The sequence below is a fragment of the Giraffa tippelskirchi genome, chromosome 9 (genome assembly GCF_054371585.1).
Source record: "Giraffa tippelskirchi isolate mGirTip1 chromosome 9, T2T-mGirTip1v1.2.pri, whole genome shotgun sequence".
NCBI classification, from domain to species: Eukaryota; Metazoa; Chordata; class Mammalia; order Artiodactyla; family Giraffidae; genus Giraffa; species Giraffa tippelskirchi.
In genome coordinates, this window is record NC_137283.1 from 140950824 (window position 1) to 140977301 (window position 26478).

The 26478-nt window shown below is 39.5% G+C and overlaps 1 protein-coding gene and 1 long non-coding RNA gene across 11 annotated transcripts in view; one reads left to right on the forward strand and one right to left on the reverse strand.

Moving 5' to 3' along the window:
• The window catches only part of LOC145521081 (uncharacterized), a 489520-nt gene that overhangs the window by 66737 nt on the left and 396305 nt on the right, over positions 1-26478 (forward strand). For 4 of the 9 annotated variants that reach the window (XR_014065087.1, XR_014065093.1, XR_014065086.1 and 1 more), the window contains exon 1: positions 23290-23373. The exons of the other annotated variants lie outside the window; for them this stretch is intronic. The gene's annotated coding sequence lies outside the window, so the exon portion shown is untranslated. Of the gene's footprint in view, positions 1-23289; positions 23374-26478 lie in introns of those variants that run through there. 9 annotated transcript variants of the gene reach the window in all.
• LOC145521085 (uncharacterized) lies at positions 1183-24711 on the reverse strand. 2 transcript variants are annotated; one of them, XR_014065097.1, is made up of 3 exons: positions 24553-24711; positions 20110-20475; positions 1183-1369 (listed from the first exon to the last, which is right to left on the reverse strand). It is a non-coding gene; the product is annotated as an uncharacterized LOC145521085 (long non-coding RNA). The 2 variants fall into 2 exon arrangements; XR_014065096.1 differs by lacking the exon at positions 1183-1369 and having other exon boundaries at positions 18758-20475; positions 24553-24707.

Below are 26478 nucleotides of genomic sequence, written 5' to 3' on the forward strand. Positions count from 1 at the left end.
AAGGACTCAGTCAGAGACAGATGCTGATACTCGGATTTCCCTTCAGATCATATAAATCTTTTGCCTTTTACTAAGGATTTCTGTGGACAGAGACAGACACTGGTTGGGCCCATTCTCCTCTTCCCCTCCTCCCAAGACCTTGACTCCAGGTCTTAACTGGAGAGAAAAACACTGCTGCTGCTTTGTCCCACCATCCACTTGGCCACCATAATGAGGCAGGAGCCTCTGTTTGAGCATGAAGTGTGATAACAATCCCTATTTCTGCCTTTCTCCTTCTCTCCTATTCTCCCTCATTCACAGGATGGAAAATTCTATTTTGCTGGTCTATGGAAAAACTAGGGGTAGGAAGAAGCCCTGTATGCAGCCTTGCATTATCTGCAAGTTGAGTTAATAATGCCTTACACAAATGTGTCTATGTCAAAATAAGATCTTCATATAATTTTTAAACCTATGGATTTTGTTCTAATTAATAAAGTACAAATTACTGGAAATCATGACTAAACTTGGGAGAATTTTTTCTGTCTTCATGTATTTTCACATTTGATAGAAAGTTATTTTACCATGGAAGCAGGGGACAGTGAAATGTTTTTATTAAACAGAGGTCTTAAAACTTGACGGAGTTGATGCTATCTCACCTGAGAAGATGGTTGAAGATTCCAGAACATCATCTCTGATTCAGTAGATTGGGAGTAGGGCCTGAGGATCTACATGTTTTTAAAAAAGCTTTTAGTTAGTTCTGATGTTTAGTCCAGTTTGAGAACTACCAGTCTTGTCCACAGGTGGGTTGATGACTGGGGTTGTTCTGAAAGTGATCATGGGTATAGAGTAAGCCTGGTTTATGCTTGTAAAGTCCTGTTCCCCTGGATTGCTGCCCTCTCCCCCCACCCACCTTAATTGAAATTTTGTCCATCTTTGAAGGTCTAGCTCAGATAACATCTCTTTCAAACTTTCCCTGATCCCCAGATGGAAAAAATTCTGGTGCCCTTGTTGCCTCCCAGGGCATTTTGCTCAGCTCTCCCTTTAGGACTTATTCAGGCTTGAGTTTTGTGTATTTGTGCCCCCTGCTGTAGCCTTCTGTGTAATGGCAAAGGTTCCTTGGTGAGCCCCCAAGGACTGCACAATGTCATGCATAGAGTAGCTTGTTTTAATCTGCCTGGCATGTCTTAACAAAATACCACAGACTGGGTGGCTTAAACAACAGCCTTTATTTTCTCATAATTCTGGAGGCTAGAAGTCCAATATCAAGGTGTGAGCAGGACTGGTTTCTTCTGAGGCCTCTCCTTGCCTTGCGGATGGCTGATTTCTAGCTGTGTCCTCACCTGGTCTTTTCTTTGTTTCCTCTGTGCTGAAGTCCTGGGTGACTCTTTGCCTGTCACCAGTCAGATTGGATTAGGACTCACCCAGATGGCCTCATTTTAATTTAATCACCTCTTTGAAGACCTTATAACCAAATACTGTTACATTCTGAGATGCTGGGAGTTAAAGCTTCAATGTATGAATTTTAGAGGACACAATTTAGCCCATAACATGCCTCAAGTATGTTTGGATAATTGACATTTTATTACTCTACAACTTTAACAATAAGTTCAGACTTCCCAGGTGACTCGGTGGTAAAGAATTCACCTGCCAATACAGGAGACACAGTAGACATGGCTTCGATCCCTGGGTCAGGAAGATCCCCTGGAGGAGGAAATGGCAGCCCACTCCAGTATTCTTGCCTGGAGAATCTCATGGACAGAGGAGCCTGGTGGGCTGTAGTCCATGGGTCACAAAGAGTTGGACACAACTGAGCATGCACAACTCTCTCTCTTAACAATAAACTAGACAATACTAACATGGGTTATAAAGTTGGATGAGGTAGGTTGGAAAGCAAAAGAAAAATGGAGTGACCTGAACTAGATAAATATGCCATCAAAAACAGGATTACATTCAATAGGAAAAACTTTGAAGGCAGCAGGACAGTAACAAATTGAATGGGTATTGGATAGGAAATTATTGACTAGGTATAACATATTCAGACACACACACACACACACACACACACACACACAAATTGTGAGTCAAACTGAGCTATTGGTTGAATGGGAGGCAGCAATGGAATTCTGTTATGAAAAAGAAAACAATCAGAGTGTGTTAGGAGTGAGAATATCAAATGATAGAGCTGGAAGTAATTCTTTTGCTGCACTTGGCTCTTCTCAGAGATTGTGGTTGGTTTTTAACTTTACATTTTAATAAAGAGTTACAGAAACTAAAGAAGGTTCATTTTAAAAAAAGGAAAGATATTTTAAAGGATGGGAAATGGGACTTATAATGGCTGTTTAATCTGGAGAAGAAAAAGCTGACAGGTGACTTAATCCATATGCTCTGGTGTACGCACAGGGAAATGAATATGGTGGATCCTTTCCAGATGTTTTCCTTTTCCACTGAGACAAAGAAAAAAGGAAAGCATTTCTTAAAAGAGAGCTTTAGATCAGTAGTTTTCAAATTGAGTTCTATAGACCTTGAGTGTTCTTAGCTTCACTTTTATGTGCATTATATATTAAGGAGTTCTTGTTCAAATTTGTTTTAAAACATTGTTCTGATATTAAACTGTTATGAAAACTAATGCTTTGGACAATACAAAAATCACAGAATTCTAATTCGGGGTGAGACTTTAAAAAGAATCTCATCCAAACTCCCTGATTTTCTAGATGAGAAATCTGAGGTCCTGAGAGGTTAAGTGAGTTGTTAATGAAGGACTTCCTAAACATCAGGATTTTAAAACACCGATCAGATTATCAGAGGGAACTAAGTCTTTACAAAGATTTTGGTGAAATAGGATAGAGAGGTGTTGAATGGTTTAGATCAGCTTTTCCCAAATGGCCTTCTGTGTTATAGGTGGGAGGGTTGTAAAAGGCAGTAACAGAACCTGTGTCAATTTCTACTTCTTAGAAAGTAAGAAGTACAATCATTTAAAATTATTTTTGCAGTTCAAAATGGAAGTTTGAGAGTCTCTGAGAGTGTGCTGATTGAGCCTACTAAGCTGCTAATAGACATTGAACATCCAGCCAGCAGGCACTTAACTCAGTTTCTCTCTTGCCTGTCAGAGGGGAGGTTTTTAACATTTTGCTACTTGAATTTGTTTTGAGTCTCATTCACATATAATCGGAGAAGGCAATGGCACCCCACTCCAGTACTCTTGCTTGGAAAATCCCATGGACGGAGGAGCCTGGTGGGCTGCAGTCCATGGGGTCTCGAAGAGTTGGACACGACTGAGCGACTTTACTTTCACTTTTCACTTTCATGCATTGGAGAAGGAAATGGCAACCCACTCCAGTGTTCTTGCCTGGAGAATCCCAGAGACGGGGGAGCCTGGTGGGCTGCCGTCTGTGGGGTCGCACAGAGTCGGACACGACTGAAGCGACTTAGCAGCACATATAATCTTTTTAAGATATAAAACAAATGGTCCTGAATGAAATAAATCAATGAGAAATGTCACTGTATAATCATTTTGCAAATGATTATGACGATGCTAACCCCAAGGAAAGGTTACCTTCATATAATGAAAATTCTTGTATAGCACAAATACCTAACTCTAGAACTCAAAACTCAGTGCTAGAAAGAGAAAATATAGTAATGACTACATCCAAGTTGACCTTCAATTTGTTAGAAATAAAGATTCAACTGCCACATGAAATAATAGTGGAGTTATGTTTATAAATATAGTTTCAGGCTTTTATAAAGATACAAAAGCATAATATCCTTTTATCTAATTAGTTATAAATAATACAAAATTATTTTTTAAAAACCTCGTTGGTTTTTAAGTACAAAATACAAAAACTAAAAGCACGGAGAAATGAAAGTATTTTGTGTCAATTTCTGATATTAATATCATTGTATGTAGTTATATTTCAATATAGTTTAAATACACATTTTACAAAATCCAAAGAGAATACATTGCCTGTTTTAAATTTGTCAACAAGTTATGCTTTTCCTTAATAATTGATTCAAAAGAAATCATACAATAGAAGACTACTACATAAGAAGAAAAACATTTGTTTTTATATTTTTTGTTTAATAAGTGTTATTAAAAGTTGGGTTAAAATGAATTCCAATAATACATTTATCTAAAAATAATATATTTATCTAACTTAGCTGAGTTAAGCTACTGAAAAGTCTGAATGTTAACCAATTTCTTTTTAAAATATAGGCTTCTTTCTAATATCAAATAAATATATGACTCCAAAATTGTCTGTGAGGTTAGTCATCTTTCACTCATTGACTCATTAGTTCCGTCTTCCTTTTATTCAAATGCCTGTGCAATAGCTAGATAAGAATAATTTGTATGAGTGTGTGAATTATTTGTATTTTAATTGGTATTTTCTAAAGTGCTTGTAGTGCTTTAGTTCTTTTAAGTAATTTAAACAATCTTGTTTACACCATCAATTTGTAGTGAGCAAGGGATTTCCATACTAATTTAATGTGCAGTCTAGCTTCTGGAATGGGTGTGTAGGGGTATCTGAGAAGCACCCTCAGAATAACTTTGAGATAAGATTATCTTCTAGGAGTGAAAGAAAGGAGCATAAATGTGTTCAAGATAAGATCGGCATTCTTAGCAGGAAAGCTGAAACTTCTTAGGCCTCCTGGGTCCTTTGAGAGTTAGTAGCCACCAGAATTCCAGGCAGGCACTGGAAGGGCATACCTCCTGTTGTAAGTTAATAAACTGCTATTCGTCATTCTCTTTTGGTTTGATGAGTGAGCCAGTTCATCTTTGGATGGATGATCAGCTAAGCTGAAGACAAGGCTTTGGTCTGTGGTGTCTTCAACAAGGGAGAGACATAGGTACAATGACTGATCCTTTGATGTCCCTCCCTTCCTGTTATCTCTGAGATACAAATACAGTGGTCTGTTGAAATAATTTGCAGTATTGAAAAATCAGAATGCTACTTACTGCTGTCTTATAATGCCTTGCCCTCCTATGAAGCTTTACTGTGATTTTGCTCTAGCTGGTTAGAATCTCCATTCTTGTCCCTATTATATATGCCTTGTGATTTTCCTTCATAGTCCTTCTTGAGATGTGTAGTTACACATTTATTTTGTGACTCTTTAGTTACTATCCCCACGATGGCAGGGACCATATTTCGATCTCATCCCAGTGTCACAGCATCATATCCCCAGTGCAAAAACAGGAACCAGCTCAGAGGCAGTGATCATGAAGCTATAATAAAAATTCTCATTCCTCTAGCCCTTACTGTTAAGCAATTGAGGTCTAATTTAAAATCTTCTTTTAAAAAAATTAAAATGTTTTGCAATATTCTAGTTTGCCTCTCTGTAGACTCTATAAAAGTTTTCTCCATAAGTGCTAATATATGCTAGATAATTTAGAAAAAGCATTTATTAATATAAAATTAATTTTTGTTCATGTTTTTAAAACTTCTTTAGTTCTTCTTGCGTTGCCCACCTTCTCAAGATTTGAAAGGCTCCCTGGCAATTAAGCTCTTCTCTAGGTCACTGGTTCTGTATTTTTTAAAATCGGCTTTGTGTATCCTTCATAATGTATTATGAAGGAGAAGAGATTTTGAGAATCAGTTCTCTGCCTGGAGGTAGGGACTCCTCATCCTTGTTTTTTCTACATTTAAGAGGATATTATTGAAGTGGATTGAGCAGAAGATGAACTTGTATGCAATGCATTTAAGTGTTCCCATATTTTCTTGTGCAATAGTGGGGCATAAGGATGATTTTATGGAATATTAATTTAGATGTACGTTCCAGAGCATTATAACACCCACATGGAGTCCTTTCAATGGTCTTTGTTGCTTTGTTCCCAACCGAGGGATCAAACCCAGGTCGCTTGCATTGCAGGCGGATTCTTTACCACCTGAGCCACTAATACTGGAGTGGGTAGTTTATCCCTTCTCCAGGGGATCTTCCTGACCCAGGAATCCAACTGGGGTCTCCTGCATTGCAAGCAGATTCTTTACCAGCTGAGCTACCAAGGAAGCCCTTTGTTGCTTAACAGGTAGCAACGAGAGAAAAGGAGACAGGAAAAGTTAGTGCAGATATAAAGCAAAAAGTCCAGAGTTCATGAGGCAAGAGGACTCTGCTGTCTGAGATCTTAGGTGATTAGATAAAAGGTGCAAGACTGGAACCTGCAAAGTGAAACTCATTCAGTTAGCTCTAACACAGCATGGTTTTCCTATATGCCACCTCTGTTTCTCTCATTGCCACTACCACAAACTCTTCCAAGCTGGGGACTGTAAGTTATATTTTTGTGTTCCCTAATACCTAGTACAGTGTGAATTCATAACTTGGTTTGTATAGAACTGTAACCCAGTCCCTTTTGATTTTACTTTGCCGATAGTTATTAAATCAGGGGGAAGAGATTTTGATAAGTAAAGTTATTCTCAGGAAATAAAAAAACAGGCTGAAAATAGATCAGAAACTGTTTTATCTATTTAAATATACACTTAAATGGAGAACAGAAACTATATTCTGATATATATTAATTTGGTAAACAACAAACTGGATTAATTGGCTTTACAAAACTTTTAAAGAATTTTATTTTTTGGAGGATGTGACTAAGTTACAGTTAGTAAGTATGCTTAGAAAGTGAAAAGTGAAAGTGAAGTCGCTCAGTCATGTCCGATTCTTTGTGACCTCATGCACTGTAGCCTACCAGGCTCCTCCGTCCATGGGATTTTCCAGGCAAGAACACTGGAGTGGGTTCCCATTTCCTTCTCCAAGGGATCTTCCTGACCCAGGGATCAAACCTGGGTCTCCTGCATTGTAGGTAGACGCTTTTACTGTCTGAGCCACCAAAGGAGTCAGATACTACAGATATTTACTGAGGTTTGCATCTGTGTTTTCATCTTTTGTTCTCTGATCATCAATATTTGTGGTTCTCTTTTGAATCCCCCTGTTCGTCACCAAGAGTGTACAACTGTCATGATGGTAGTTATTTAGTTTGATGTAGCTGTGCTCCGGTAGTCATGTATGGATATGAGAGTTGGACCATAAAGAAAACTGAGCGCTGAAAAATTGATGCTTTTGAACTGTGGTGTTGGAGAAGACTCTTGAGAGTTCCTTGGACTGCAAGGAGATCCAACCAGTCCATCCTAAAGGAAATCAGTCCTGAATATTCATTGGAAGGACTGATGCTAAAGCTGAAGCTCCAATACTTTGGCCACCTGATGTGAAGAACTGACTCATTGGAAAAGACCCTGACGCTGGGAAAGATTGAAGGCAGGAGGAGAAGGGGATGGCAGAGGATGAGATGGTTGGATGGTATCACTGACTTGATGGACATGAGTTTGAGCAAGCTCTGGTAGATGATGAAGGACATCATCTTCAAGGGAAGCTGGGGTCGCAAAGAGTTGGACACGACTGAGCGACTGAACTGAACTGAACTGAACTGAGCTGTGCTCCTAAAAATGAAAGGGCCTGGGTAGCTAGAGCTAGAAAGTTTCAGTTTTCTTTAAATGTGTCAAATTATTAACATCATCAAAATTTTTACCAGAGTGTCCATTGATGGATGAATGGATAAAAAAGAAGGAAATTTTGCCATTTGTGACATCATGGATAGACCTTGAGGATATCACACTAAGTGAAATAAGTTAGACAGAGAAAGACAAATACTGTATTATCTTACTTGTATGTGGACCTAAAACCACAAAACAAAACAAAACAAACTCTTAATTCATCGATACAGAGAACAGATTAGTGGTTGGCAGAGGTGGGGGTGTGGTGGTAATTGTGGTTGTCGTAGTGAAAATGGGCGAAGGTGACCAAAAGGTACAAACTTCCAATTATAAAATAAAATAAGTCCTGGGGATGCTATGTGCAGCACAGTAACTCCAATTAATAATGTGTGTGTGTGCTGAGTCACTTAGTCATGTCTGACTCTTTGTGACCACATGTGCTGTAGCTCACCAGGCTCCTCTCTCCATGGAATTTCCCAGGCAAGAATACTGGAGTGGGTTGCCATTTTCTACGCCAGGGGATCTTCCTGACCTAGGGATTGAAACTGCATCTCTTGCCTCTCCTGCATTAGTGGACAGATTCTTTACCACTATACCACCTGGGAAGTCCTAGTTAATAATACTGTGTTACATATTTAAAAGTTGTTAAAGAAAGGAAGAAAGAAGGAAAGCTGCTAATAGAGTAAATCTTAAAGGTTCTCATCACAAAGAAAAAAATTTGTAACTATGTGTTGATAGATGTTATGGTGATCATTTCCCAATATATACAAATATCGAATCCTTATGTTGTATACCTGAAACTAATGTTATATATCAAGTGTTTCTCAATAACAAAAATCTGCTTGGTGTACAAACTGTGACTATATAATAGTAGGGAAGGTTTCATAAGCCATATGCAAGAATATGCCTGATTCTAGCCACACCTTGAATGAAAATAGAGTTTTTGAAGTAAACTCATAAGAATCATGGAATCATTGTAAGTTACAGATGGGAGGGCTCTTAAGGTCATCTAGTCCAACCTATTGCATTTGGAGATTAGAGAGATTCAGGCTAAAGGAGGTGAAATGACTTGCCCAAGGACACAGAGGGAATCAAGAGCACATCAGAAAGAGATGAACTGTTCTATGGAGTTCATACTCTGTTCCCTGTGCGTTTCTGACAAACTTGAGGGGATCAACTGCACATGAGCTGGCCCTACAGAGAAGCTACAGGGAGCTGAATGCTCCCCTCACAGTATAGGCCAAAGACTGTCATCATGAGGTTGCCAGGGTTGTTTTTAACTTCTAAAATCTCTTGAAGGGCAAGCCCCTATCAGAACTCTTGCTGGGGAGTATGTGTCGGTTGTGCTGGAGGTCAGGCGCTTGCTCTGAAGCAGGTGAAAGATAAAGGACCCCTGTTCAGACAAAGGTGCAGAACCAATTCACTGATAACATCTTGATGTTCTGTTTTCAGATTATTTCTTGAGAACCTTTTGGGCAAATATGATAGAAATCAGCATCATTAACTAGAATTCTGGAACATCTGCGGCCATAGTACAGTTCTGACTTGTGTGAAGACTGCTCAGTGGACAAATAGAATCTGAAAAGGAAAAGTGTCAAATACGGATTTTCCTGACAAGTTCATTGTGTCCCTTTATCAGTGCCAGTGAGACCACTTGATCACCTTTCTTTCCAAGCATGCTTGTTTATTACAAGTTTCTTTTAATTTTTAGAACACAAAGATGATATGACTGGACTTTTGAGATATAAATAGACATGAAGTTTGCCCTTTGAAAGTAAGTGAAACTAGAAGGACTACACATAATGGGTGAGACTAGCTATACTCAATGAGATTGTCTATATGGGTTTGGTTGGGGAGTACAGGGATTAAACTATCTAACCAAGGTGACCAGGCTATGAGTCTCAGAGAGGTACTCTCATGACAGTAGAGCAATGAAACCACTTTGGAAAAGCCCCAAAGTGACAAAAATGATTAGTATCAACTATGAAAGCCAAGATCTGATAGACAAGTGCCTGGAGAACTATGGACGGAGTTTCATGACATGGTACAGGAGGCAGGGATCAAGACCATCCCCAAGAAAAAGAAATGCAAAAAGGCAAAATGGTTGTCTGAGGAGGCCTTACAAATAGCTGAGAAAAGAAGAGAAGCGAAAGGCAAAGGAGAAAAGGAAAGATACACCCATCTGAGTGCAGAGTTCCAAAGAATAGCAAGGAGAGATAAGAAAGCCTGCCTCAGCGATCAGTGCAAAGAAATAGAGGAAAACAAACATGTCCATGACTGAGTGACTAAACTGAACTGATGAAAGCCAAAATCTAATGAGTTGTCTGAAGGAAGAGGTGTTAGCTGAAGGCAGTTGGTCAGCATCATTTAGATGAAATGGAATCTAAAAAGGGAGATTTGGCTGTATTCATCTGCATTGGACAAAAATGATACAAGTTTTGGTTCCTTGAAAAGTGCCCTCTTCTACATGGCAGTGTTTGCTCACTGGTTTTACCATGACCTTTGTCACCATGATCATTTTTCTGGCTCTGATTCCATGTCCACCAAGGAAATTTCTGATAAATCAATTCATCTTGTCAGAACCAGAGGAAGATATAGGGAATACTGTTAAGATATTATGGTAGGGGAAAACTTCTTAAGGAATATACAAAAAAGCATAAATTATTCTTGAAAAGACTGCTTCTTTTGACAAATGAGATAATAATGTTAAAAGACAAATAGGAGACTAGAATAATATATTTGTAACATATATGATAGGAAAAGGATTATTACCCAAAAAGTGTAAAACATGTTCAGTTCAATTCAGTTGCTCAGTCATGTCCATCTCTTTGTTGAGCCTGTGGACTGCAGCACGCCAGGCTTCTCTGTCCATTACCAACTCGCAGATCTTGCTGAAAACTCATGTCCATTGAGTTGGTGATGCTATCCAACCATATCATCATCTGTCACCCTCTTCTCCTCCTGCCTTCAAACTTTCCCAGCAACAGGGTCGTTTCCAGTGAGTCAGTTCTTCGCATCAGTTGGCCAAAGTATTGGAGCTTCAGCATCAACATCAGTCCTTCCAGTGAATATTCAGGACAGATTTCCTTTAGAATGGATGGATTTGATCTCCTTGCAGTCCAAGGAACTCTCAAGAGTCTTCTCCAACACCACAGTTCAACAGCATCAATTCTTCAGCGCTCAGCTTTCTTTATAGTCCAACTCCACATCCATGCATGACTACTGGAAAAACCATAACCTTGACTAGACAGACCTTTGTTGGCAAAGTAACATCTCTGCTTTTTAATATGCTGTCTAGATTGGTCATAGCTTTTCTTCCAAGGACCAAGCATCTTTTTAATTTCATGGTGGCAGTCACCATCTGTGGTGATTTTGGAGCCCAAGAAAATAAAGTCTGTCACTGTTTGCATTGTTTCCCCATCTATTTGCCATGACATGATGGGACTGGATACCATGATCTTAGTTTTTTGAATGTTGAGTTTTAAAACATGTTAAGTATGTAAAAATACATTTAAAAATGCTATCAAGCTAATTAAAAAAAAAAAGACAAAGCCATCCAATAGGAACTTCCTTGGTGGTCCAGTGTTTGAGAATCCCCTGCCAATTCAGGGAACGTGGGTTTGATTTCTGGTCCAGGAAGATCCCACATGCGGTTAAGCCTGTGTGCCACAACTATGGAGCCTGTACCCTAGAGCCCGTGCTCTGTAATAAGACAAGCTACTCCAATGATAATCTCCTGCATGGCAACTGGAGAGTAGCCCCTGCTCACCACAACTAGAGAAGGCCTGTGCACGGCTACAAAGACCTAGCACACCCAAAAATAAATAAATAAATAAATAAGAATTAAAAAAACCCCATCACCCAATAGGAAAGTGAACAAAAAAATAAGTAACTCACAGGAAACCATAGGGAACCAAGTGATTAATGAATGTTTGAGATGATGCTCATATATTTGACAGTAATCTGGGAAACTAAAAATGAAATACCAATGGGATTTAATTTTAGTTTCCTAAGTTTGGAAAAATTAGAAAGTCTAGTATTATTTGTAGTTCAGAACATGGGGAAGCAAACCAATATGGCTTCTGGAGTATGAACTGGTGTAATCATATTGGAAGGCCCATAGCCTATAAATCAGCAATTCTACTTCCAGGGGTATACTTACAGAATCTCTTGTACACGTGTACAAGAAGGGAATGGATAAAATATACTATCGTCATACTATAGAATACTGTAGAGCAGTTGGAAGAAGTAAGCTAGCTAGAGCTGTGTAACTCTACATAAACGGTTCTCAAAAAGTCTTTTTTTCTTTCAGCTTTACTTAGGAATAATTGAGAAATAAGATTGTAAGATATTAAAAAGAAAAGAATCAGGATAGGATGATACATGCAAGAAGATACTCTACTTGGTGGACCTAAGTATTTCAGCCACCGAGAAAGCATGTTCTTTTCCTATTAAAACATAATTAAGTCTGGGAATGAGTATATATTTTATTTTAATTTTGGTTAGAACCTGTCAGACTATTGAGTCTGCTAAGCACTTAAAAAATTGAGTTTCTGCATCTGAAAGCTAAGAATCACATTCTGCAATATAGTGATCCCTCCAACCAAGTATTGTCACCTAGTGGCTAACTGGACCCCCTCTAGGGCATGGAGAGACAGTTCAGTCTCTATGAAGACCACGTCTTTTGGTTCTGATGTCCTGTGGTGTGTGTGTATTTCATGCCTGGTAGATTTCATCAAAAATAGCTGCTCCATCAGCCGCCATACTAGTGATGCCCCACTGGAAGCTTCCAGACTCCTACAAGTCAGGCAGGCAGTGAAATAAGCATTCTAGCGTCTTTCAATTTTTCTGAAATCTGAAGGCCTTTAAGTTGCTTCAGGCTGTTTAAAATGTTAAGTGGGTTTTGCTTTTGACTTGAATTGTTTAAAATAATATCAGGAGCAATAAGAACCTCAAGTTGAACAGAAACTCTAATTGGCAATTATATATTATTATATGTAACAAAATAAGAAGGTTAATAATTAACTGATCCAGTTGGCTAGGGATCCCTCTTACCCGCCCCCCGCCGAAAGTGAAAGTTGTTTAGTCCTGTCCGACTCTTTGCAACCCCATGGACTATACAGTCCATGGAATTCTCCAGGCCGGAATACTGGAGTGGGTAGCCAGGGGATTTTCCCAACCCAGGGATCAAACCCAGTTCTCCCACATTGCAGGCGGATTCTTTACTAGCTGAGCCACAGTTTCTAAGGGAGGAAAACAATAAAAGAAGTCTTTGGTGATGGCTTTTGGCTGTCATCAACTGCCTCACTGAATTTTCCTCCTTAGACAACACTATGTCTAATGTCTTAGAAAAAGAGTGTGCCCTTGGGGAAAATAAAGAAAGGAGGAAGACTGCACTTCCGGAGGGCACACTGTGTGCCATATAATACACTATTTGCTTTGGTATCATTGTCTTATTTAATTTCACTTAAATTTAATTTTCATAAATTTCATTTAATTTCGATATCAACTCTGCTAAAAAGGTATTATTATCTGAGGCCCAGAGAGTACAAGTGATTTGACTAAAGTCACTCAGCTGCCAAGAGGCAGAGCTGGGGTTGCAAATGAAGTCTCCCTGACTTCACAGATGAAAGGCTTTCTATTATTGTCTATTAACTTTAAAAGACCCTGGGGTAGAACAGGACTCTGGGCCAGGATTACCTTTTGCAAAGCAGGAGTTGTGTTTATCGTTTCTCCAAATCCAGAAAAGTGGCTTCAAAACTTATTGGCCATTCATCCCTCTTTTCACCACTCTTCTTCCTCCTACTCTTTACCTCCCAACTTTGAATGAGATAAAAGCTTTTATAATGAGATACAAGGACCTTTACACAAGAATAAAACAGCAAAAGATAAACATCGAAAGAGGGAAAACGATGGATAACGGGATGGGTAAATCCTGGGGGAAGCAAATTTTCTCAGAACTTCCTGGTAGTCAAGGCAAAGGGAGAAATATCCTGAGTTAGATGGTTTCATTGTTAAATAAGGAAAGGATTACTTGTTCATTAGGAAAGATAATTTTTTTTCTTGTTGTTACTCTCAGCCCTGAATGGGATTTATCATAAATCCCATGAGTTATCCTAAAAGAGATATTGAATGACATAAGAGAAAATACTAGAGAACAGTTTTATTTAAAAAAAAAACTGAAACAACTTTTTGTTCACTACAGATGTCTACAGGTGAATGTTTATGTCTTAGTTGTTTATTCAGTTCAGTTCAGTTCAGTCACTCAGTTGTGTCCGACTCTTCATGACTCCATGAGCTGCAGCATGCCAGGCCTCCCTGTCCATCACCGCCTCCCAGGGTTTACTCAAACTCATGTCCATTGAGTCGGTGATGCCATCTCATCCTCCATCGTCCCCTTCTCCTCCAGCCTTCAATCTTTGATCATAGAAAGTCTTCCCTTGAAAATCTTCAATGGCTTCTTTCAATGATATCACTTAGACTATTTCTCCCAGTATTTTAGAGTCAGTCTCTTGGTTCTTTTCCTGCCACATTTTAGACTGAAAATCCTTGAAGAAGAACCACGGTGGCTCCTTGTGCTTTGTGTAAAACACACAGACACACACACATGCTATACAGCGTGTAAAGGATCATTCTATAAGGGCTAGATTTTTATAATGCTTTATACTTAAAAAAATCCTACTTATCAATATCTACTTGAGAAACTTAGCAATCAGGCAAGACATCTGAATTTTACTCATTAAACCATATCTATTATATCTGACCCACTGATGTGTTTGTTTTTCTCCTTGTAAGAGCTCCTATTTTTACTTCCAGATCGAAGCATTCACAAGTACTTGGCTCTTTTTGCTTTGTTTCTTGTTGCACATGCCAGAAGTCAAAACTTTCTACAGAGTACAATGGATAATTTTGAACTTGAAGAATCCATTTCTTCTTTCTCGCGTTTATTAGAATCATAGCAATTTTTAGTTACTTTCCAAATTGTTCCCTCTTCGTAACAGTTATTCAGTTGCATTTCTATGCGTTCTTCCTTTGATTCTGCATCTATAGATTTTGTGTACTTCTGGCATTATACAGGTGTATAACTATGTTTTTCTTTCCCATGTAGACTAAGCTTTACTGCAGTTTGAGGCAGACCAAGGGGGAGATTATATTTTAATAGCACAATACATTTAGAGCTGATTTCTAATAAATTATGTATGATTGTGATGAAAGCAACTGATTCAATTGTATTATAGAGGAGTAAAATGATAGAAAAAGGTAATTTTCCATTATAGAAAAGTAACTCTTGTGGAAAATGCAAAAAGATGTTTTTTAAAAAATGGCACAAAAATTGCCAGTTTTCCAAAAGTTGCCATTTTAGAAATTTTTCTTACAGAATTTTTTGGAAGGCTTTTCCAAGGACTCCAGATGGAGTTGGGGTGAAAGTGCAGGACTCTTCCCAGCAGTATTGCTCGCAGAGCTGTGTACCTTGACCTTGCACGTGACTGGAATTGCTGTGGGTTGCTTCTAACTCCCTGGGCTGCAAGCAGCTAGCTGACTTTATAAATGCCACTGAGATGAGTCTAGCACACGTTATCACATCTGGCTGGTATTGGGTATAGGAAAGACTATAGGAAAGGCTATTGGTTAACAGGCTGTGAAGAAGCCATTAGGGCAAAACATAGTACCTTCAAATATGGCACTTTATTTTCAGCTCCAAGTTCCTTTTCTTCCCTTCTTGATACTCTCTCATTTCCCCACCCCCTTGCCTAAGAACTTTTGTTTAAAACTGTTGGGGTTTCCCTTTCTACTTATCTAGCCAGAACAATTTTTGTTAGTGGTTCACCTGTTTAGAATAAGGGGAACCCTGATGATAGAGTTGTATTCCTGGTGGGCAGAACTCCTTTCGCATCATTGCTTCTAGATCCCCTAGATTTGGTGCTCTCTTTTTTCTGACTCATAGCTCTCAAGCTCCCCATCTCCCCTGGTGGTCTGGTGTTAGGCTGAAGTTGGAGATTTCTGGCAAAAGGTGGTTTGCAACATGTATTCTCACCCAGCTGTGGTGGGCTGTGGGGCTGGGCGTTGAGATCAAGCTGTGAAGACCCTGTGCTGTTGGTGTTCTTCCCTGGCTTGCAAAACTGTCACGTGGGGACCAGGGTGGGGAAACTGTTTTTCGAGATGCTTGTGCATATCAAATGTGACTTCCTAGAGGCTCCCTCTCTGCTTCTTCTGCATTTCAAAGAGGGTTTATTTATCCCATTAGTTAAGTCCTCACACTTAAGGCAAAGAGGCTTTTTTACAGGTGTGGAACTCTTTTAGAAAAGACTTTCTATACATTTCCCTGTGTTGAGCTGACAAGAAGTTCCCACATGGGTTGCGATGCTAATTCAAAAGATGTTTTGTTGCTCTAAGGAGAAAAGCAAACACTTCAGGAAGAGGAAGTTTTCACAGAAATTGTAGATCTGGTGTGAGTGAATGAAACTAATATTTTCCTTCCTTTAGCAGATTCATCGTGGCAATCACAGTTACAACTATTATCATTTAGTGACACTAAGCTTATTTGTTGCCATTGTGATTAAGTCTCCTAGTTAATCCTATGCCTCCAAGTCTCCCATTTCTTCAACACGTTCTGCAAACTACAGCTATAGTGATTTTTCTATCAAAAATCATATCATGTTCCTCCTTGAAATGAAAGAAGTAAAAGTGTTAGTGCCTCAGTCGTGTCCAACCCTGCGACCCTGTGGACTGTAGCTCTTCAGGCTCCTCTGTCCATGGAATTCTCCAGGCAAGCATACTGGAATGGGTAACCATTCCCTTCTCCAAGGGATTTTCTGGACCCAGGGATCGAACCTGAGTCTCCTGTGTTGCAGGCAGGTTCTCTATGTTACTCCTTACTACCCACTTAAAATCCTTCAGAGACCCACAGAAAGCAATGCTACCTTTTTAGTTTAGCAGAGAAATTCTTCAGTACCTAGCCCCTGCCATCCCACCCACATGTACTCTCCTACAATCAGTATACTTTCTTTCTTTCTTTTAGTTGCAGCATGTCAACACTTAGTTGGGGAATGTGGGATCTAGTTCCCTGACTAGGGATCAAACCTGGGCTTCCTGCATTGGAAGCGTGGAGTCCTAGCCATTGGGCCACCAGGGAAGAATCCAGTATACTTTTTAAAAGCAATAGAGAACTAGCACGTAATTATTAAATAAGCAGTAATTATTAAGTACCAAGCTTGGAGCTAAATGCTTTGTGTGCACTTTGACCCTCTTAACGACGCCAAAAATTAGATGTTCCTACTTTACAGAGAAAATAGAGACTTAGGTTAGGTAACTTGGAGGAAGTCATCAACTTCTGAGTGGTGGAGGGCGGGTCCCAGGGGGTCTGTTGTCACAGTCTGTGGGTTTAACCGGTGTACTGTACTGTACACCGTACACTGTGTAACCAGTGTACCACATTGTCTTTCCTGCTGAATTGCTGGTTGTTTCTGTTCCCATGGGCTCAGCTGCTGACTCCTCTGGAAGCCTTCCCAGGCTCCCCAAGGCAGAGTTGGGAAACGATGCCTCTACAAGGGTGGCACCAGGCTAGTGTGTGCCGTGGAACCCTCATTAAATTGTATTGGGTTCATTTGCATCTCTGTTTCCCTGACTAGACCGTGAGCTTTTGGAGGACAAGAAATTTTGTCTTTGTATTGTCAATGTCTGCTTCAGTGCCTGATGCATGACTGGTTGCTCTGCACTAAGTTCTTGTTAAACAGAATGGATCTATAGGAATTGGGGAATATGATGCTTATCAGGTTTGCATATCCTCAGTCACCCTTTGAAAGTCTATTCTCTGGCCCACAAGTTCCCTATCAAAAGGTTTCTACATCCCTCAGGGTCCTTGAAGATTTTAATGAACTTCTTGAGGTATTTTCAATATTTCAAAAATGCTAACAGAAATCATTTTGCTAACCTGAGATAAGTCCCTGTGGGCTAAATAAAATGTCAGGTTTCTTTGCTTTTGGCTAAAATCATATCAACTTGGTATGATAACAGAGATTTTTTTCCTAACAATCAGAAACTTTGATTGGCAGGAAAGTCCTATGTGTGATGAATAAAACAATAAGAAAATAAGTTATCTGTGACTAAAATACTGCTTGTTTGGTGAAAGAATTTTCTCAGAAATTGAAGTCAGATGGGGGAAAACTAATAAAAGTGACTCAGTGGTGATTCTCTGTGATCATTTGTGATCCTTCAGAAATAGTGGGAAATCTGCCTTAATTATTGGACATAAATACCCTGCAATCTTCTTATCTGCATAGAATCTCCCTTTCAGAAAGCTGAGCAAATTATCTCTCTGATTGTGTAAATAAGGCTTTTTTAAACATTTTTTTTTAACCTCTCTGTTGACAATTGAATGTTAGAATGATATAGTTTCTTTGTGTGATCCATTGATCATTGCAATTAATATTCAATTGAAGTTATGTTATTTTCAAAATTTTTATCATTACTGCTTTGCAAGAAGGGGGAGAGAGAAAAGGAGACAGAGGAGAGAAGAAGGAATGAATAAGGAAAAAAAAGGATAAGAGAGCATAGCAGAGAAATTAGTTTTTCTCTCTTTCCTATGAAAGCCTTTTTCTAGCCAGCCTATTTTGGTTATGAAAACTGCCAACAGGCTACTTTATTGAAATAAAATCCAAATCTTTGATTTGTTAGGTTTTTCACTGGCTTGGTCTGGAATACATGATTATTATAAATTATTCATTCCTGTCAGTGAAGGCAAAAGGTCCTTCATTAGTACTTCTGGCTCTGTCACAAACCTTTCCATGGGCTCATTTGGTCTTACGATTTATTATAGAATTTATAGTGTATAAACATTGCCATAACCTTTGGAGTTGTAAACTCGTCAAACCTTTTGTAATATCTCCTCAGTCCCTTGTACAGTTTGGCTGACACAGCTTCCTAGGGTTGTAAATATTCTTCCTTTTCTTGAACATCATTTTTAGATAAGACTACTTTTTATTTCTGGACTCCCAAAGTCATAGTAATCAAGCTTCATATAAGGTAGCAGTCAGGTTCTGATACCTGCAGCACCGAATTCTACTCCATTTGAAGTGCAGCCATAATCTGTCTCCTTGCTCTAGTTCATCCTCCACAGAGAAGCTGGAGTTTTCTATTCAAAAGCCAAATTGGATCCTATGGATCCTCTGATTAGAAATTCATCAGGACTCCTCAGTGCTGACATTTTCAGCTCCAAATTCCTTGATGTGATATTCTAGGCCCTTGATAATTCATCTTCAAGGCTAACTTTTCAGCTTTTGCCACCAGAGACACTGAAATTCTTTTTCTTTTTAAAATTTTTATTCGAGTGTAAGTGGTTTACAATATTGTGTTAGTTTCTGCTGTACAAAGAAGTGAGTCAGCTATACGTATACATAGATCCCCTCCCTCTTGGGCCTTCCCTCCCGCCGACCATCCCAACCATGAAAGTCATCACAGAGCACTGAGCTGATGTGCTTTACAGCATGTTTCCACTAGCTGTTTTACACATGGCAGTGTATATACATCAATCCTAGTCTCTCAGTTCTTCCCACCCTCTTCTTATATCTCTGTGTCCACATGTCTGTTCCCTACGTCTACGTCTCTATTCTTTCCCTGGAAGTAGCTTTGTCTCTACCATTTTTCTAGGTTCCACATATATCTATTAATACAACCTTAATGCTCAAGAACAGATGAATGGATAAAGAAAATGTGGTACATATCTACAGAAATGTGGTACATATCTACAGTGGGATATTACTCAGCTATAGAAAAAGAATGAAATTAGATCATTTGTAGAGATGTAGGTGGACCTAGAGTCTTTCATACAGAGTGAAGTATGACACTGAGGTTCTTTTCTGTCCAACCACTTTGGATGCTGGCCTCTCTCCAACATGATGTGACCTTTCATATCTAGAATGTTCCATTCCCACTTATCCTCCAAAACTCTGTTCAGATGTCATCACTTCTGGATATGAATGCTCATTCTTATGTTACAGCATATATCACCTTTTGATTTGTACTATAATTAGCTCTTTTTCTGTCTGCCTCTTCCATTTTCATGAACCCTTTCAGGGCAGGAGTCAAGTTTTCTTTGTATTTGGATCTTTGGGCCAATGACTTCCAATCAGTAAGAAGACCCTAAAACTTTACCAACCAATTTGGGACACTTTTGAGGGTGCAGGGCTGTTAATAACTGTGTTGGGACCATAGGTATAGACCAGATTTACCCGGCCGTTACAAAACATGTTGTTACCCTACCAATCACTCCAAGCTTTTCAGTGTCCCTGCCTTCACCTACTTACAGGTTTTATCTTTACCCAGTCTCCTTCCATGTCACCACCCGGTATAGATGCTTCACATAACCCCACCAAACTATCTCGTGTTCTGAGATGGTTTCTGCCATCACTATCCTTCTGCCACATCCACCTGGAAAATTCCTCTTCACCTCTCAGGATTATTCTTCATGAAGATTCCCTTGATTCTCCCCAGACTGGACTAGAAGCTGATTCTGGGACATTTAACCAGCAGTAAGCATGCACTACTTTGTATTACACCAATTTGCTTTTTTATTGCTTTGTGCAGCTGGGGTAGGTTGGAACTTCATGAGGCAATGATTGACTGAATTAGAAAACAAAATGAAATTTGTCCTTACCTCATAATTATTCTGTATCTCTTCTTGGCTAAATATCAGCCAGTCTTCCTAAATCCTGGGTGCTTGAGTAACTGAATTTCATAAAGACTGCTTGAAGTAAGGTGAAAAGTGAAGTGACCAGTATCTCATATGAAGCACTTATGAATCACATCTGTACACTTTTTTTCCCCCCCTAGGAAAATACACCCAAATCATCCACTTTCTCCTCTTCTCTCACTTCAATCCATGCACAGGAAGCGTGACACCCTTGGTATAGAGAGACAGTAAAAACAGGTCTGATGTGTTACCAGGCTCAGAAAATGGGTATTTAGAGAGTGGTTGATGACTTGTCCCATTTCATCCTCAGGGCCTGTGGTTTCTCTCAACCTATGGGAATAAGAATTACTGAAATCAGTCACACTCTTTGAGCACCTAGCCCTGTGTTTCTCATACTCTGCACCAGCCCACAAATATTGAGTGAAAAAGGAACAAAAGCATACTTGGCAGTTTTTGTCATGAATTACATCTGGTTGAGGTTTTTGGAGTTCACAAAAAAGGTGAGGAGAGTAGGAGAGAGAAGAAAAACAGTCAGGATAATGCATCCAGAAAGAATGAATATTGGCTTTAAATTTCCAAACTTTTAGTTTGTAATTGCTTTAATATAGCCGCTTAGATTCTTCAAGATGTTGCTTCTGCTCTGGCCTCTTGCACCATCCTGTTCTCTTTTTCAGTTTATTGGGAAATACTTGAAAAGTGCTCACTGCGCCTAGGGCATCACCAGAGGCTCTGGGAAAACAGGTAAAAGATAGGCCCTCTGCTGCTTGGAAGCCTGCATTATCCAGTCACATGGTGAGTGACATTTTCCATGATAGGTCTTGCCTCAGTTTAAGTGGTTCCAGCGCAGGTGATTCTGGCTGCCCTGGATATTTTATGAGCTCCTTTATCCCCAATAATAGTGATAATCCCACAATGCCCAATTAGTCGAAAGACTAGTATATCCTAGGTGTTGTCCTACGGAGAAGGCAATGGCACCCCACTCCAGTACTCTTGCCTGGAAAATCCCATGGACGGAGGAGCCTGGTAGGCTACAGTCCATGGGGTCGCTAAGAGTCGGACATGACTGAGCGACTTCACTTTCACTTTTCCCTTTCATGCACTGGAGAAAGAAATGGCAACCCACTCCAGTATTCTTGCCTGGTGAATCCTAGGGACAGCGGAGCCTGGTGGGCTGCCGTCTATGGGGTCGCACAGAGTCAGACACGACTGAAGCGACTTAGCATAGCATAGCATAGCATAGCATAGGCGTTGTCCTAAGTAGAGTACAAACCTTCCATTTAACTCTCATATTGACCTGAGGTTCGGATTGTTTTTATATGAAGAAACTGAAGTTGAGAGATGCTAACTGACTCACATTGTCACTAGCAAATTAATAAGAGTGCTGAGGGCAGAGTGGGGTTTGGCTAGTCTGTGAAGCCAGTTTCTCAGCCATTTCCCTGCTCAACTTGCATCCCCTTCTTCTGGCCTCTGGTAGAAAGTATTTAAAACCTTCCCCACACCTGTGCCTGGTCTTAAGCCTTGCCTCTTACTGGAAATCTCAAGTGAGGACTCAAGAGTAAGGACTTTTTTTCCTGAGTAGGTGATGCACCAACAGCCAAAGGCTTTGAGAATTACTGTCACCCAGGTCCTGTTCTATTCTAGATCCTTATATCCTCCCTTTTTCTGTGTGGCTGTGGTTGGCTTGATGCAGGCATTCCCTTGTACCAACTGACTATCCTGCTCACTGTCCTAAAGAGAATCAAAACAGCTTCCTCCAGGGCAACTGAACAAGCACACGTGACTGAATTATGGAGGATGGTAACCAGTCTTCAAAGGAAATCCTGTAAGAGTTAGTATAGAAACAGATTTCCATTAGATAGCCTCAGATGGAAACAGGATAGTGTAGATTTTGGTAGGATATTATTATTTTTGACTAATTCTCAAACCTGCAGTTTCGGTCAAAATTCATTTCTTTACCCCCAACCTACTCCTCTTGCTTTTACAAGCACTCTGGACTTCGTGAATTATTTTAGAAATTTGGGGGATATCCTATGTTACTATGTGTAACAAGTTCCCAGGAAATGACTCTGAAGTGTAACTCAAGTGAGCAACAAGTTTTACTTGGATGTCAGGCAACCTCCTCAACCAGTGCACATCATCATGCTTCCTTGGTATCTGAACATCTCCCCACCTACGTATTGAGATTGTAAACAATTGAACAGTGCTCACAATTGCTGTATCTCCTCATTCTCAGACAGTACCTATGCTGAGGTTTTTGAAAAGGTGCTATAGATATGGTGCTTTTAAGTTCCAGGTCATGAGTTCAAATGCAACTTAGATTACTGGCTATCATAGGATATTTATCTCTATAAAATGAACCAGTGTTCTAACTAGAAATCTAAGGTGTGGAAATACACATATTAAATTTGGCCACCACCTCTGACACCTTACTGGCTATCATAGCAGAAAGACCAGTCTTAGTGAGCTGGAGTAGAATGAACATAAAATTTTAATCTTGAAACAATGAAAGAAAAGTGATCAAATTTTATTAAACTAAGTCATATTAAATGAAACACACACACAAGATTACAAGATTGACTTCTTTTTGGCTTTTATAATTGCTTGTACTCATAAGAAATGTTCTATTCAGATGAAAAATATCAATGGTTGCATACTTTTTATAATCTATACCATTTAAAGACTGTAATATAATATTTTATATATGTAAAGGTATTGTGTTTTTTTTGGGGGGGTTATAATATTAACACTGGCTTTTCCTACTAAGAGTGTATGAAATGTTAAGTTTTTTTCCCCTTTATCAGTTTTTATTTTCTTGTGAAATAATGTCTCCTTAGAAATAGTTTTCCAAGGTAGGAAACAACTTTTCTGGGTAAAGAATCAAATTTACTTTAAACATTCTCCTTAATCATTCCTTCATTCATTAAGCAAATATTAACTCCATCCTTACCATGAGCACAGTACTGGCTGAACTGGGTGCTGGAAGATAAGAAACAATTTAACAGATAATCCTCACCTTCAAAGAGCTTACAGTCTAGTTGGGAATGTTGTGTAGACACACAGTAAATGTTAAGTGGTGAGTCAACAGTACCTGAGATGTCACAAGGCTGTGTGTGACTGTGTATCAAACAAATACCAGGAGTGCTCAGAGTTCCTGGGAAGGAGCAAACACTGTGCAAGGAGAGGTTAGACCAGCTCCATGAGAGGCGGGACAGTACCTGGCCTTAAAAGGTAGGAGGTTCTTTGGAAGTTAATGAAAGAAGTATTAAAATTCTAGACAGAGCGCAAGGTTTGAGCAAAAACCGAGTGGTGGGAAATGAGCAAAACTTGATTTTAGGGATTCAGGCTGCATCCCACTCAGAGATGACAAAAAGCTTGGGCTTTGTAGTTTCTTCAAAACTCAGTATTACCTGCAAAGAACCATCCCTGAAACAAGATAGCAAAGACTCTGAACAAGGCAATGTTTGGACCTGGAGAAACATAGGTGGAAAACAGGGCTCGAGTTGTCACACTTCCCCATTGTCTCAAATGGGGAAGTGAAGGTCCTGAAACACAGTGGACAGCCCTTCTCCTTTCTTCCCTCCCACCACGAAATAAAAGGGGAGGGAAACCCAGACAAACAGGAAATACAAAGTTTTTATTTTATTTTCACCTGTCTAGTCTTTTGTCTGTACTTAAAGCTGTTTCCAAATTCAGAGAAAGGCCAATTCTTTGAAGTTTTCAGAGAGGACCTCTGAGTCCATTGCAATGCTCTCTGGTTTCCCACAGCTTTCTTTGCTAGGAAGATTTTCTAGTATCTTTGAAACTGATCTTCTGTCTTTTCCCCTCTTTCTAGGCTTGAAAGTGGTTTAGTACTTTCCTCAATCTTTTCTAAGTCTGTACCTTTATCATTATAGTTGTTTCTCTAGCTTGTAATCAATAAGAAAATTTGATTTCCTCTTAAAAACCCCCATATTCTCCATATCCTACTTTAAAATGTGGAGCTACAGACATTACAGGAAAGGACTCCTGGTTTTCTTTTACTAAATCAATCATGCTTTTTAAGGTTAAAACACAAACACCAATAGTTTGTGTTGATTCTTGACCTCTGTATTGTTTTCTTTACGACATCACAAAATGAATCCTGCAATTGCGTGGTTTGTTTTTCTTCCCATGTGAATTACACTACGGAGCCTCAATCTGTTTACATCCACCTACTTCTCCAACTCATCAAGATCATTTGCACGTCTATCTAGTTTTCCAAAGTGGAATGTACCACACCCGGTTTGATGTCATCCTGAACTTAATAACCATATTCTCTACCATCCTCTAAGTCACTACTAAAAATAGTACCAGGTGAAGACCAACCTCTTTGGAATCCCATGAGGTGTGCTTCTCCAGGCTGACACTGGACCATTAATAATTACTTACTGAGAAAGGCCTTCTAGTCATTTATGAATCTGCCTGATGAGAAGGTGATTTCAGGATGTAGTACTTTTATTGCCCAGTGTCAAGCAAGACAAAGCTTAAAACTGTACAACAGTCAAAACTATTTCATGTCTTTGCCTACTTTGTTGATGTTGTTCAGTTGCTAAGTCATATCTGACTCTTTTGTGACCTCATGGATTGTAGCATAGCCATTCCCTTCTCCAGGGGATCTTCCTGACTCAGGGATCAAACCTGCATCTTCTGCATTGCAGGCGGATTTTTTACTGCTGAGCCATGGAGGAAGCCCCTCTTTGCCTTAGTTTTATCAGACTTGTCATGCTTCTAAGGAATAGCATTTGACTAATGTGATAGGATTTCTTTTTTAAACAAAACTGCCTTCATTTTATTTGGCATGCTGCTCTCTCTCTCTGTGTGTGTTTATAAGATTGCAATATTATTTCTGGATCTGAATGTTAAGGTTTTTAATCTAATTTTTTGAGTTTTTCCTATTTCTCTTTTTAAGACAGAAGTATGCATTTCTCTCAGCCCATAGACTCCTCACCGTAAGTTTGTAAGGACAATTGCTAGTGATTCTGTGATGACTTCATTGAAATGCCATACCATAGTGTTTGCCAGTAATTGTTTATTCATTCCGCCATCTGAGCTTGCAGGTCATCATTAGCATATGCATTTGTATATAATAATGATTTTCAATTTATTGAGTAGAGTCATCATCTGAAGCTCTTAAAAAAAAAAAGGATAAAAGCAATTCCTACTTCAGATGTTTGTCACTTCACTGGGACAGACATGACAATTAAGAAGTAAAAAACATGGAAGAAGGAAAGGTCACTCGTTTTGCTGAGACGTTGCTGGCAGTGCGTTGAATTTTATTTTGGCACAACCTTTGGACTGCAGCCATTTTGATTTAGAGGAGACCCATTGTGGGAAACAGCTTCCTGGAATGTGAGAATTTTGACAAGAGGTCTGCAGAAGGAAAGGGAACTAGCTTGGACAGTTGGAGAGAGTATAGGTTCATATAAAAACAAATGGATTGCTTTCATCCCTCTGTCCTGTGAAAGGGATTTTCAGTGGCTTCAAAAGGAATTCTGTGTATGAAGGGTATGTAGGGGAAGGGAGATTGTTTAAAGGAGTCAACTCTTGTTTTACCTGGCTGCCAAACAAAAGAACCTTCCAGCTGTATGAAATTGGTTGCACAACTAACAACATCTTGGTTATGATAAGGACTGTTGCTCGAGACTGGTGTTTCTGGTGCTTGAATTCTAAAAGGTTGTTTTCTACAAGCTGTCTACTTTGTCTGGTGTTGTGACTCAAATGTTGATTGTGGTTAATCTGCACAGATGTGAGAATGGAAAAGTCCCCAGGGAAGGCTGGCTGAATTTCTTCTTGGCTATCTGCATACTGTTAAGGAAGGTGCATACTGATAAGGCCAGTTCTCACTGCACCCATTCCTTATTCCAGTCACCTCCACCTCAGTCCCAGGGATGAAGCCTGACACGATGTCATTTCTTCTTATGGCCTGGACTGAAATCCTCATTCCTGGGATCACTCTTGGGATGAGTCAATACAAAGTAGCCATTACTTCTGGGAGAACCCAGGGAGCTGTTCGAACGTACCTATAGGAAGCAGGAGGTTGAGTGGTGTCATCTACTTTACTCTTTTTCCATTAGCTTATAAAGCTAGTTTATTGTATTTACTAACAACCAAAAGTCTCGCCCCAAGGACATGCGATTCCAGACGGCAGACTTGCAAAGTGGAGCGTGAGGGGAGTGGAGGGAGGATGAAGAGAGCACGGCAAGAGGAAGGTTGGGTTAGAACGCTGTCATGTCCAGGAAGGCAGTTCTAGTTATGAATGGACCATCCACAGAGGGTGGATGTGGTTGCCAATAGTGTGGGCTGTGGAAAGGGGAG